The sequence below is a fragment of the Lampris incognitus genome, unplaced genomic scaffold, assembly GCF_029633865.1.
Source record: "Lampris incognitus isolate fLamInc1 unplaced genomic scaffold, fLamInc1.hap2 scaffold_94, whole genome shotgun sequence".
NCBI lineage: Eukaryota > Metazoa > Chordata > Actinopteri > Lampriformes > Lampridae > Lampris > Lampris incognitus.
In genome coordinates this window covers 120,141-131,024 of record NW_026611587.1, presented here as the reverse complement: position 1 = coordinate 131,024, position 10,884 = coordinate 120,141, and positions in this window count along the sequence as shown.

Sequence of the window (10,884 nt, the reverse complement as noted above, 5' to 3'; positions counted from 1 at the left end):
AAACGTCCAACAAGTCCTCCACAGGGTCCTCAAAACATGAGCGATCAGAAAAGGAATCAAGACACGCCAAAAGGCATGTCTCCACCCACAAGACAGAGGTCTCAACAAACCGCTCAGCTTCTCAGTCACGCAGTTCGAGCAGCAAGCCTGGCGACAAAGGTAAACAATGTCCCATCCATCAGAAGCGCCATCCTCTAAAGAAATGTCGGGGTTTTCGAAGCAAGTCTCTTGAGGAGCGCAAAGCCTTTCTGAAAGAGATTGGTGCCTGCTACAGGTGTTGCTCCTCCACAACTCACCTGGCGAAGAACTGTAAGGCAACTTTGAAGTGCAGCGAATGTGAGAGCGATGACCACATAGCGGCGCTCCACCCTGGACCTCCTCCACGGGACAAAAAAGACAAGGACCCCACCTCAGAGCATGGCGGGGAGAGTGAAGAGGAGGCGCCTCCACCAGCAGTCATCTCTAAATGCACAGAAGTTTGTGGCAGAGGCCAAAGCCTCAGATCCTGTGCCAAAATCTGCCTGGTGAAGGTATACGCCAAAGCACACCCAGACAGAGCTAGTAACGTCTACATCGTCCTGGACGACCAGAGCAACAGATCTCTGGCGAGGTCTGATTTCTTCCACCTCATCCAAATCAGAGGTTCAGACTCACTGTACACCCTGCGTACATGTGCAGGTGTCACCGAGACATCTGGAAGAAGAGCCACAGGGTTCTTGGCGGAGTCGTTGGATGGAAAAAAACAAGTGTGCTGCTTCCAACACTCATTGAGTGCAACCATATGCCTGACGATCGGTCAGAAATCCCGACCCCAGAAGCTGCACAGCACCACAGCCACCTGAAGTCCATCGCTCGCAGAATCCCTCGCCTGGACCCTGAAGCCCAGATCCTGATACTTCTGGGACGCCACATCCTTCAGGTCCACAAAGTCAGGGAGCAACGCAATGGTCCTCCCAGCGCCCCCTATGCCCAACGTCTAGACCTGGGTTGGGTGGTTATAGGGGACGTGTGCCTGGGTTCAGCCCACAAGCCAGCAGCTGTGACTTCCTATCGCACCAGCGTGCTCGAAAACGGAAGGCCATCTCTCCTCACTCCGTGCCCCAACCGTCTCCAGGTCAAGGAAAGGTTCCTCCTTACAGCATCAAACATGACACCCCAGTCCCTGATGACGACAAAGTGGGGCTTTCCATCGAAGATCGTCTGTTCCTGGAGTTCATGGACAGAGAGATGGTGATGGACGACACCAACAGCTGGGTGGTGCCTCTCCCATTCCGATCCCCTCGTCGACGGCTCCCGAACAATCGAGACCAAGCTCTCAGCAGACTTACCTCTCCCCGCCGCACCCTGGAAAGAAAGCCTAAGATGAAAGCCGACTTCGTCAAACCTTCATGCAAAACATCTTGTATTTATTTATGTATTTGTATTATATAATACAGACAAGAAGGAAAAAGGCAGAGACAAACATTGAAAAAGTCAATTTCTGTTAATGTGTTTTACATGTTATGCATTGCATTTCAAATAAAAGTCCAAAAGTAAGACTAAGGTCCATTTTTGGTATTTTTGGTACTCACTATAGGGGGCTGTTTTACTCCAGAAACATACATATATACTGTTTATGTGTATGTGTATTTGTATATGTATATGTTGAGGAGCTGCTGTATCAAAATTAGTTGTCTTCCTCCAGAACTTAGTAAATTTGTCCATACATAGGTTCAGGGATAAAGTCCGCTTTTCTATGTTATATATTCATTTTATGATTCCAATCCATTCCTCTTTGCTGTAGCTCAGCATTTAAATAATTTTTCTTAGATTTGTTGGTTTAGTCAGTGTTTCCTCTACCCAAAATGTGTTATGCTTTTCTTTCACAAATGTGGGAATGATGGTCCAAAATTGCGTTAAAATGTACAAAACAGTGAAATTTATCTTGCCTGGCCGGCCAGCACTCTAGATACTCAGCACCCAAAAGCTCTGATCCTAGAATCGCCTCTGGTCAGCGCCAATCTTGTTATACGCAGCAAAAGACTGTGGCTGACTAGATAGCTATATCAGATGGCATAATTTTCTTGAATTATTAATTGATTATTAGCATTACACAATGTGTGAATTAATGTAATGTTTGATTTTGCAGTTTGGATGAGAAAAAACCCCGCAAGTTGGGTGTGAGATGGATGAAAAAGAAGAATTCTGGAATGAGTTGGACGACATGGTGGAGAGGGTACCCAAGGAGGAGAGAGTGGTGATTGGAGCGGACTTCAATGGACATGTTGGTGAAGGGAACAGAGGTGATGAGGAGGTGATGGGAAAGTATGGAGTCAAGAAGAGAAATGTGGAAGGACAGATGGTGGTCGATTTTGCGAAAAGGATGGAAATGGCTGTGGTGAATACATATTTCAAGAAGAGGGAGGAACACAGGGTGACGTACAAGAGTGGAGGAAAGTGCACACAGGTGGACTATATCTTATGTAGAAAGCACCATCTAAAAGGGATTGGAGACTGCAAGGTGGTGACAGGGGAGAGCGTAGCCAGGCAGCATCGGATGGTGGTCTGTAGGATGACTTTGGAGACCAAGAAGAGGAAGCGAGTGAAGACACAGCCGAAGATCAAATGGTGGAAGTTGAAGAAGGAAGACTGTTGTGTGGAGTTCAGGCAGGAGTTAAGACAGGCACTGGGTGGTAGTGAAGAGTTGCCAGATGGCTGGAAAACCACTGCAGAAATAGTGAGGGAGACAGCTAGGAAGGTACTTGGTGTGTCATCAGGACAGAGGAAGGAAGACAAGGAGACTTGGTGGTGGAATGAGGAAGTACAGCAAATTATACAGAGGAAAAGGTTGGCAAAGAAGAAGTGGGATAGTCAGAGAGATGAAGAAAGTAGACAGGAGTACAAGGAGATGCAGCGTAAAGCAAAGAGAGAGGTGGCAAAGGCAAAGGAAAAGGCGTATGGTGAGTTGTATGACAGATTAGACACTAAGGAAGGAGAAAAGGACTTGTACCGATTGGCTAGACAGAGGGACCAAGCTGCAAAGGATGTGCAGCAAGTTAGGGCGATCAAGGATAGAGATGGAAATGTGCTGACAAGCGAGGAGAGTGTGCTAAGAAGGTGGAAGGAATACTTTGAGGGACTGATGAATGAAGAAAATGAGAGAGAGAGAAGGTTGGATGATGTAGGGATTGTGAATCAGGAAGTTCAGCGGATTAGCAAGGAGGAAGTGAGGGCAGCTATGAAGAGGATGAAGAATGGAAAGGCAGTTGGTCCTGATGACATACCTGTGGAGGCATGGAGATGTTTAGGAGAGATGGCAGTGGAGTTTCTAACTAGATTGTTTAACACAATCCTGGAAAGTGAGAGGATGCCTGAGGAGTGGAGAAGAAGCATACTGGTACCGATTTTCAAGAACAAGGGCGATGTGCAGAACTGTAACAACTACAGAGGTATAAAGTTGATCAGCCACAGCATGAAGATTTGGGAAAGAGTAATAGAAGCTAGGTTAAGAGGAGAGGTGACGATCAGCGAGCAGCAGTATGGTTTCATGCCACGAAAGAGCACCACAGATGCGATGTTTGCTTTGAGAATGTTGATTGAGAAGTATAGAGAAGGCCAGAAAGAGTTGCACTGTGTCTTTGTAGATTTAGAGAAAGCTTATGACAGAGTACCGAGAGAGGAGGTGTGGTATTGTATGAGGAAGTCAGGAGTTGCAGAGAAGTATGTAGGAGTGGTGCAGGATACGTATGAGGGAAGTGTGACAATGGTGAGGTGTGCGGTTGGAATGACGGATGGGTTCAAGGTGGAGGTGGGATTACATCAAGGATCGGCTCTTAGCCCTTTCTTGTTTGCAATGGTGATGGACAGGTTGACGGACAAGATCAGGCAGGAGTCTCCATGGACGATGATGTTCGCGGATGACATTGTGATCTGTAGTGAGAGTAGGGTGCAGGTTGAGGAGAGCCTGGAGAGGTGGAGGTATGCACTGGAGAGAAGAGGAATGAAAGTCAGTAGGAGCAAGACGGAATACCTATGCGTGAATGAGAGAGAGGACAGTGGAATGGTCAGGATGCAAGGAGTGGAGGTGACAAAGACATCTGAGTTTAAATACTTGGGGTCAACTGTCCAAAGTAACGGGGAGTGCAGTAGAGAGGTGAAAAAGAGAGTGCAGGCAGGTTGGAGTGGGTGGAGAAGAGTGTCAGGAGTGATTTGCGACAGAAGGGTACCAGCAAGAGTTAAAGGGAAAGTTTACAAGATGGTTGTGAGACCAGCTATGTTATATGGTTTGGAGACATTGGCACTGACGAAAAGACAGGAGGCGGAGCTGGAGGTGGCAGAGTTGAAGATGCTAAGATTTTCACTGGGAGTAACGAAGAAGGACAGGATTAGGAACGATTATATTAGAGGGACCGCTCAGGTTGGACGGTTTGGAGACAAAGCAAGAGAGGCAAGATTGAGATGGCTTGGACATGTGTGGAGGAGAGATGCTGAGTATATTGGGAGAAGGATGCTGAATATGGAGCTGCCAGGGAAGAGGAGAAGAGGAAGGCCAAAGAGGAGGTTTATGGATGTGGTGAGGGAAGACATGCAGGTGGCTGGTGTGACAGAGGAAGACGCAGAAGACAGGAAGAAATGGAAACGGATGATCTGCTGTGGCGACCCCTAACGGGAGCAGCCGAAAGTAGTAGTAGTAGGATGAGAAAAAAAAAGGAGCCGCTGTGGGTACCACATACTGGAATGAGAAGCATGCAAAAGTGTTTATGCACTTTGTGTTAAGTTTGATAAGTTAACTTTTGTTGGTGCCTATAATACAGTTAATACGGTAGCCTGTTTCGTTAGTCACTTCTCCAGCAGTCTTTACGGTAACCCTCCTGTTAGGAGGAAGGCGCGCTGCTAGTGAAAGGCACTTGTTGAAATGTTTGGTAGGCTGAGGCCACTTGCTGTTGAGAGCGCAAATAAAGTTCAGTTAAATAAGTACAGTTGTCTTATTTGAAACTAACATTGGTAGCAGAGGATGGTTGCCTCGAATGACTTCAGACAGCCTCCTGGATTTGACGAAAAGAAGCCGTATGAAAACTGGAAAAATTAAGTGGAAATATGGAGACGGGTGACGAACTTGGACAAGAAAAAGCAAGCGTTGGCTGTGGCTCTATCGTTGACAGGTAGAGCGAGGGATACTGCTTTAGGAATAAATGTGGATGATCTAAATAAGGATGATGGAATGACCACTTTGATTGGGGAACTTGACAAGATTTTTTTGAGAGAAGAGAAGGACCGGGCTTACGAAGCCTATTCTGAGTTTGATCGAATATCGAGGGAAAATGGCGTCTCGATGGTGGACTTTATTGTTGATTTTGAACAGAAATACAACAGGATCCGTAAATTCGAGATGGTTCTGCCCGACGCTGTTTTGGCGTTTAAACTACTGGATACAGCAAGTCTTGATGTGAAAGACAAGCAACTGGCATTGACTGCATGTGGTAAACACACTTTTGATTATATGAAGTCAGCACTGAAACGCATATTCGGAGAAAAACATGAGCAGAAGGCGGGAGCCATTAACGTGAGTCAGGATGCAGCCTACTACACAGATCAAAGAAAACCGCACCCACGAACCCAAAGTGTGCAAGCTAGAGGACCACTCGCAGGCACAAATCCACTTGATAAGTACGGAAGACGAACAAAGTGTGGGATTTGTCAAAGCACATTCCACTGGGTGAAAGATTGCCCACATAAGAAAGAACACGTAAAGATAACAGAAGAAAATAAATGCACAGAAGAACCTGATGAGTGTAATATAACGCTGTTTTCTAAGGAATCGGATACGGAAATATTCATGGTTGAGGCTCTGGGATCAGCTGTCATTGACACGGCATGCACAAGGACTGTCTGTGGTGAAAAATGGCTGAATAACTATGTAGGGGGACTAAATGAGAAAGAAGTACAGAAAATAGTTAACACAGAGAGTAGCAAGCCTTTCAAGTTTGGGGATGGGCGAGTTGTACATTCGACAAAAAAGGTCAAGATACCAGCCAAGATAGGAGAAACAAAATGCTGTAGACACAGAAGTGGTCCCATCTGACATCCCTTTACTGCTGAGTAAAACGTCGCTAAAGAGAGCAGGAGCTGTGCTGAACTTGGAGAACGATACAGCAATAATGTTTCGGCAACCGATAGCTCTGAAGATGACCTCCTTAGGACACTACTGTCTGAACATAATGGATAATGAGTCACCATGCGATACATATGAGAATGTGGTCCTGGCCATCACAGAGAATATGACTAAGGAACAAAAACACAAAGCTTTACTGAAACTTCACAAGCAATTCGGACATGCATCAGTTGACAAACTGAAGAAGCTGCTGATAAATGCTGGAAACTCTGATAACGAGAGCACTGCTATTCTAGAGGAGATAGTAGGAAAATGTGAGATTTGTCTTAAGTACAGCAAGCCTAAGCCTAAGCCCAAGCTTGCTGTTGGGTCTGCCCATGGCCTCCCGATACAATGAGACTGTGGCAGTAGATTTACATGAGCTAGAACCGAATGTGTGGTACCTGCACATTATCGATCACTTCACACGCTTCAGTGCGGGTGGCATTGTGACCTCAAAGAAACCAAGTGTGATAGTGAAATGCTTTGGACATTCCTGGATCAGTGTCCATGGTCCACCGGAGCGTCTCTTCAGCGACAACGGTGGCGAGTTCAACAACGAGGAAATAAGAGACATGGCAGAGAACTTCAACATCGAGATAAAGACGACTGCTGGCTATAGTCCAGCGGTCGGGAACCTATGGCTCGCGAGCCATATATGGCTCTTCCGGTGACGGCATATGGCTCCCAGACAATTTTGAGTTGAAAATTATTTTTTTTTCAAAAAAATCAGTTTGGAACTGATTTTAAAATACTTGTGATATTTCTTAATAATACTGTGTCATTTTAAAGTAAACAGAAATTAGTTTTGAAGATAAATTTCACGGGTCACCCGTGGGTCGGGTCGGGAACCAATGGCTCGCGAGCATTTCCGGGTCATTGTAAAGGTGAAGAAATCAATTTTATCAGATAGCCAACTAGTTTATCCGCTTCAACCCTTGTAACGGAAAAGATGGCGAAAAGAAAAAAAGACGATGATTACCGTGCATTCCAGGCTGCGTGGACAGAGGAATTTGCATTTGTGGAGAGAGCAGGATCTGCGGTATGTCTAATATGCAATGATAAAATTGCATCGATGAAACGGTCAAATATAAAGCGGCACTTCGATACGCACCATGCTTCATTTGCATCGAAATATCCAGCGGGGGACAGCAGGAGAAGGGCATGCGAGGAGCTACAGCGGAGAGTGCAGACGAGTCAGCAGCAACTACGTGTGTGGACCAAGCAAGGTGACGGGAATTCCGCTAGCTTTGCGGGGGCTTTGGCAATAGTAAGGAATGGAAAGTCATTCACAGATGGCGAGTATGCCAAAACATTCATGCTTGATGTGGCCAATGAACTGTTTGATGACTTCCCAAATAAAGACAAGATAATCAAACGAATAAAAGACATGTCCCTGTCAGCAAGAACTGTGCACGATCGTAGCAATCAAGTCGAGGAAACACAAATTAAGGACATAAACGCCGGGACATACTTTTCTCTCGCGTTAGATGAGTCAACAGACGTTAGCCATCTATCTCAGTGCAGTATCATTGCCAGGTATGCTGCAGGTGACACACTGCGTGAGGAAAGCTTGGCTGTTTTGCCAATGAAAGGGACAACAAGAGGAGAGGATTTATTCATGTCTTTCATGGAGTTTGCTAAAGAAAAAAAACTACCGATGGATAAACTTATTTCTGTCTGTACTGATGGTGCACTCTGTATGTTGGGGAAGAACAAAGGATTTGTAGCGCTTCTCCGTGAACATGAAAAGAGAGCCATCCTAAGTTTTCATTGCATCCTGCACCAGGAGGCGCTTTGCGCTCAGACGTGTAGCCAGGAGCTTGGCGAGGTGATGTCTCTGGTCATTCGAGTGGTCAACTTTATTGTTGCCCGAGCTTTAAATGATCGCCAGTTTAAAGCTCTGTTAGAAGAAGTTGGGAATCATTATCCCGGTCTGCTTTTACACAGCAACGTGCGTTGGTTGTCAAGGGGGAAGGTGCTCAGCCGTTTTGCAGCTTGCCTGAGTGAAATCCGGACTTTTCTTGAAATGAAAGGCGTCAAGCATCCTGAGCTAGACAACACTGACTGGCTCCTGCAGTTTCACTATCTCGTGGACATAACTGGCCATCTGAACCAGCTCAATGTGAAAATGCAAGGTATTGGAAATACAATCTCATCCCTTCAACAAGCAGTGTTTGCATTTGAAAGCAAGCTGGAAGTCTTTCTCAGGGACATTGAAACAGGTCGTCTTCTGCACTTTGAAAGACTGCAACAATTTAGAGATGCATGCTTAGCAAGTGACTCCACTCAACATCTGGATCTCCAGCAGCTAGCTGGCTTTACGTTCAATCTCCTGCAGTCATTCAAAGCACGTTTTGGAGAATTTCGTGCGCGCACTGGTCTTTTCAAGTTCATCACTCATCCACATGTGTGCAGTGGACAAAATCGACCTGACATGCATCCCCGGGGTCTCTATCGGAGACTTTGAGCTGGAAGTTGCTGACCTGAAGGCATCAGACATGTGGATGAGTAAGTTCAAGTCACTTAATGGAGAGTTGGAAAGTCTTGCGCGACAGCGAGCAGAGCTGGCGAGGGAACACAAGTGGACAGAAATTAAAAATCTTCAACCTGAAGACCAGCTGATTCTTAAAACTTGGAACGAGCTTCCTGTGACATACCACACAATGCAGCGTGTGAGTATTGCCGTATTGACCATGTTTGGCTCTACATATGCATGTGAACAGTCTTTCTCGCATATGAGGAACATTAAGACCAACCTACGCTCACGTTTAACTGATGGAAGCCTCAACGCCTGCATGAAGCTCAACCTCACCACGTATGAACCAGACTACAAGGCCATCAGCAAAACCATGCAGCACCAGAAGTCGCATTAAAAGTAAGACATATTTAATTTATTATACGTTAAAAATACTATATGGCTCTCAATGAAATATATTTAGAAATATTTGGCTTTTATGGCTCTCCCAGTCAAAAAGGTTCCCGACCCCTGCTATAGTCCATGGAGCAATGGCTTGCTGGAACGCCATAACCAAATGCTCAAAGATAATACTGAAGGTAAAACTTGACAACGGAGTTGACTGGAAAACTGCACTGGATTGGGCACTCATGGCAAAGAACACAGTGCAGAACGTACATGGCTTCAGCCCACATCAGCTGGTGTTTGGACAGAATCCGAACCCTCCCTCTGTGTTAGTGGATCAGCCACCTGCTTTGGAGGGAACTACTATGAGTGCATGGGTGGGACAGCACATAACAGCATTACATGCAGTAAGGAAAGCTTTCATAGAGGCAGAGTGCTCAGAGAGAATCAGAAGAGCTCTACGAAAGCAACTTCGTCAAACAGATGAGAAGTATGAAACTGGGGACAAGGTGTTCTACAAAAGGACAGACTGTGTTGAGTGGAAAGGTCCTGGAGTCGTGATACGACAAGATGGGGTGGTGATCTTTGTACACCATGGTGGGACCTATGTCAGGGTTCATCATTCTAGGTTGCAGAAGGTTGATAAGAGTGAAGTAGGTGCTAGTGAGGGTCTAGAGCACCCTGGGGAGAATGTTACTGAGGGCAATATGAAAGTACCTGTTACTGATAGTGATGTGGATGTTGATAACAATGACAGTGGGAACATACCTGGTACTGATTGTGACATAGATGTTGATATGAACAATGACGGTGAGGCTGGGGGTGTTACAGACAATGATACAGATGTCACTGAGGGTAACAATCATAAGGATAATCAACAGACAGGCATAAGGGTAGGAGCCTCCCTAGGGCTGAAAACAGGTCAAACAATCAGCTTTGTGGATAATGTAACAGATGCGTCTCACAGAGCTAAAGTGATGGGACGAGCAGGAAAGGCTACAGGAAATAACAGAAACTGGTACAGCCTACAGTACTTAGAACTATCTGACATCGCTGGTACTATGGGGTCAGCTGATCTTACTAAGGTAGACAATCTTCAGGTTAATCCACTGGATAGTGTAGAACTATGCTCTGATATGCAGGAAAATGATGTATTAGTCACAGGTGGTGTTTCATTTGATAAGGCTAAACTAGATGAAATAAGTAGCTGGAAGAATGATGGGGTGTTTGAGAAGGTAAAAGATATGGGTCAAAGGCATGTGTCCACTAGACGGGTGTGCACACTGAAAGAAACCCCTGATGGTGTAATACCCAAAGCGCGTCTTGTGGCTAGAGGTTTTGAAGAATTCAACACTAAAGATCTATAGAAGGACTCACCTACATGCTCATCAGAGTCCCTCAGACTACTCATGTCAGGTCTATGTCAGAATAAGTGGCATCAAATAACTTATCCAGAACAAAAGGATTCATCGTATTCTGTGGTCAGCTACAAAAGAACAGCTGGCAGACTGTCTGACCAAAAAGGGAGCCTCTTCCCTGGTATTACTTAAGGCACTGAATAATGGACAATGGAAGCTAGATGACTGAGTCTGACTGTTGATAACTGAGCATGAGCTCATTAAAAATTAATAATTAAAAATTATTGTTGCATACATTGATGCAACTGAGTTGCAACCTGTTGTTGTTTCTACTTGTTTCTGTTCTGTGTAAATGTGTATGAGTTGTCTGTTGTCATCATATACATTACGTTTTGCTAATGTTGTCACTTATTGCAAAGCAGTCCCTTCTCCCGTGGTTTTATTCATGATGTCATCAGCGATTAGTCAATGTCGACTTGACTTTCATCACAAAACAGCTGACTTCAAAAACTCTTAAGTCATACAACCCCTAA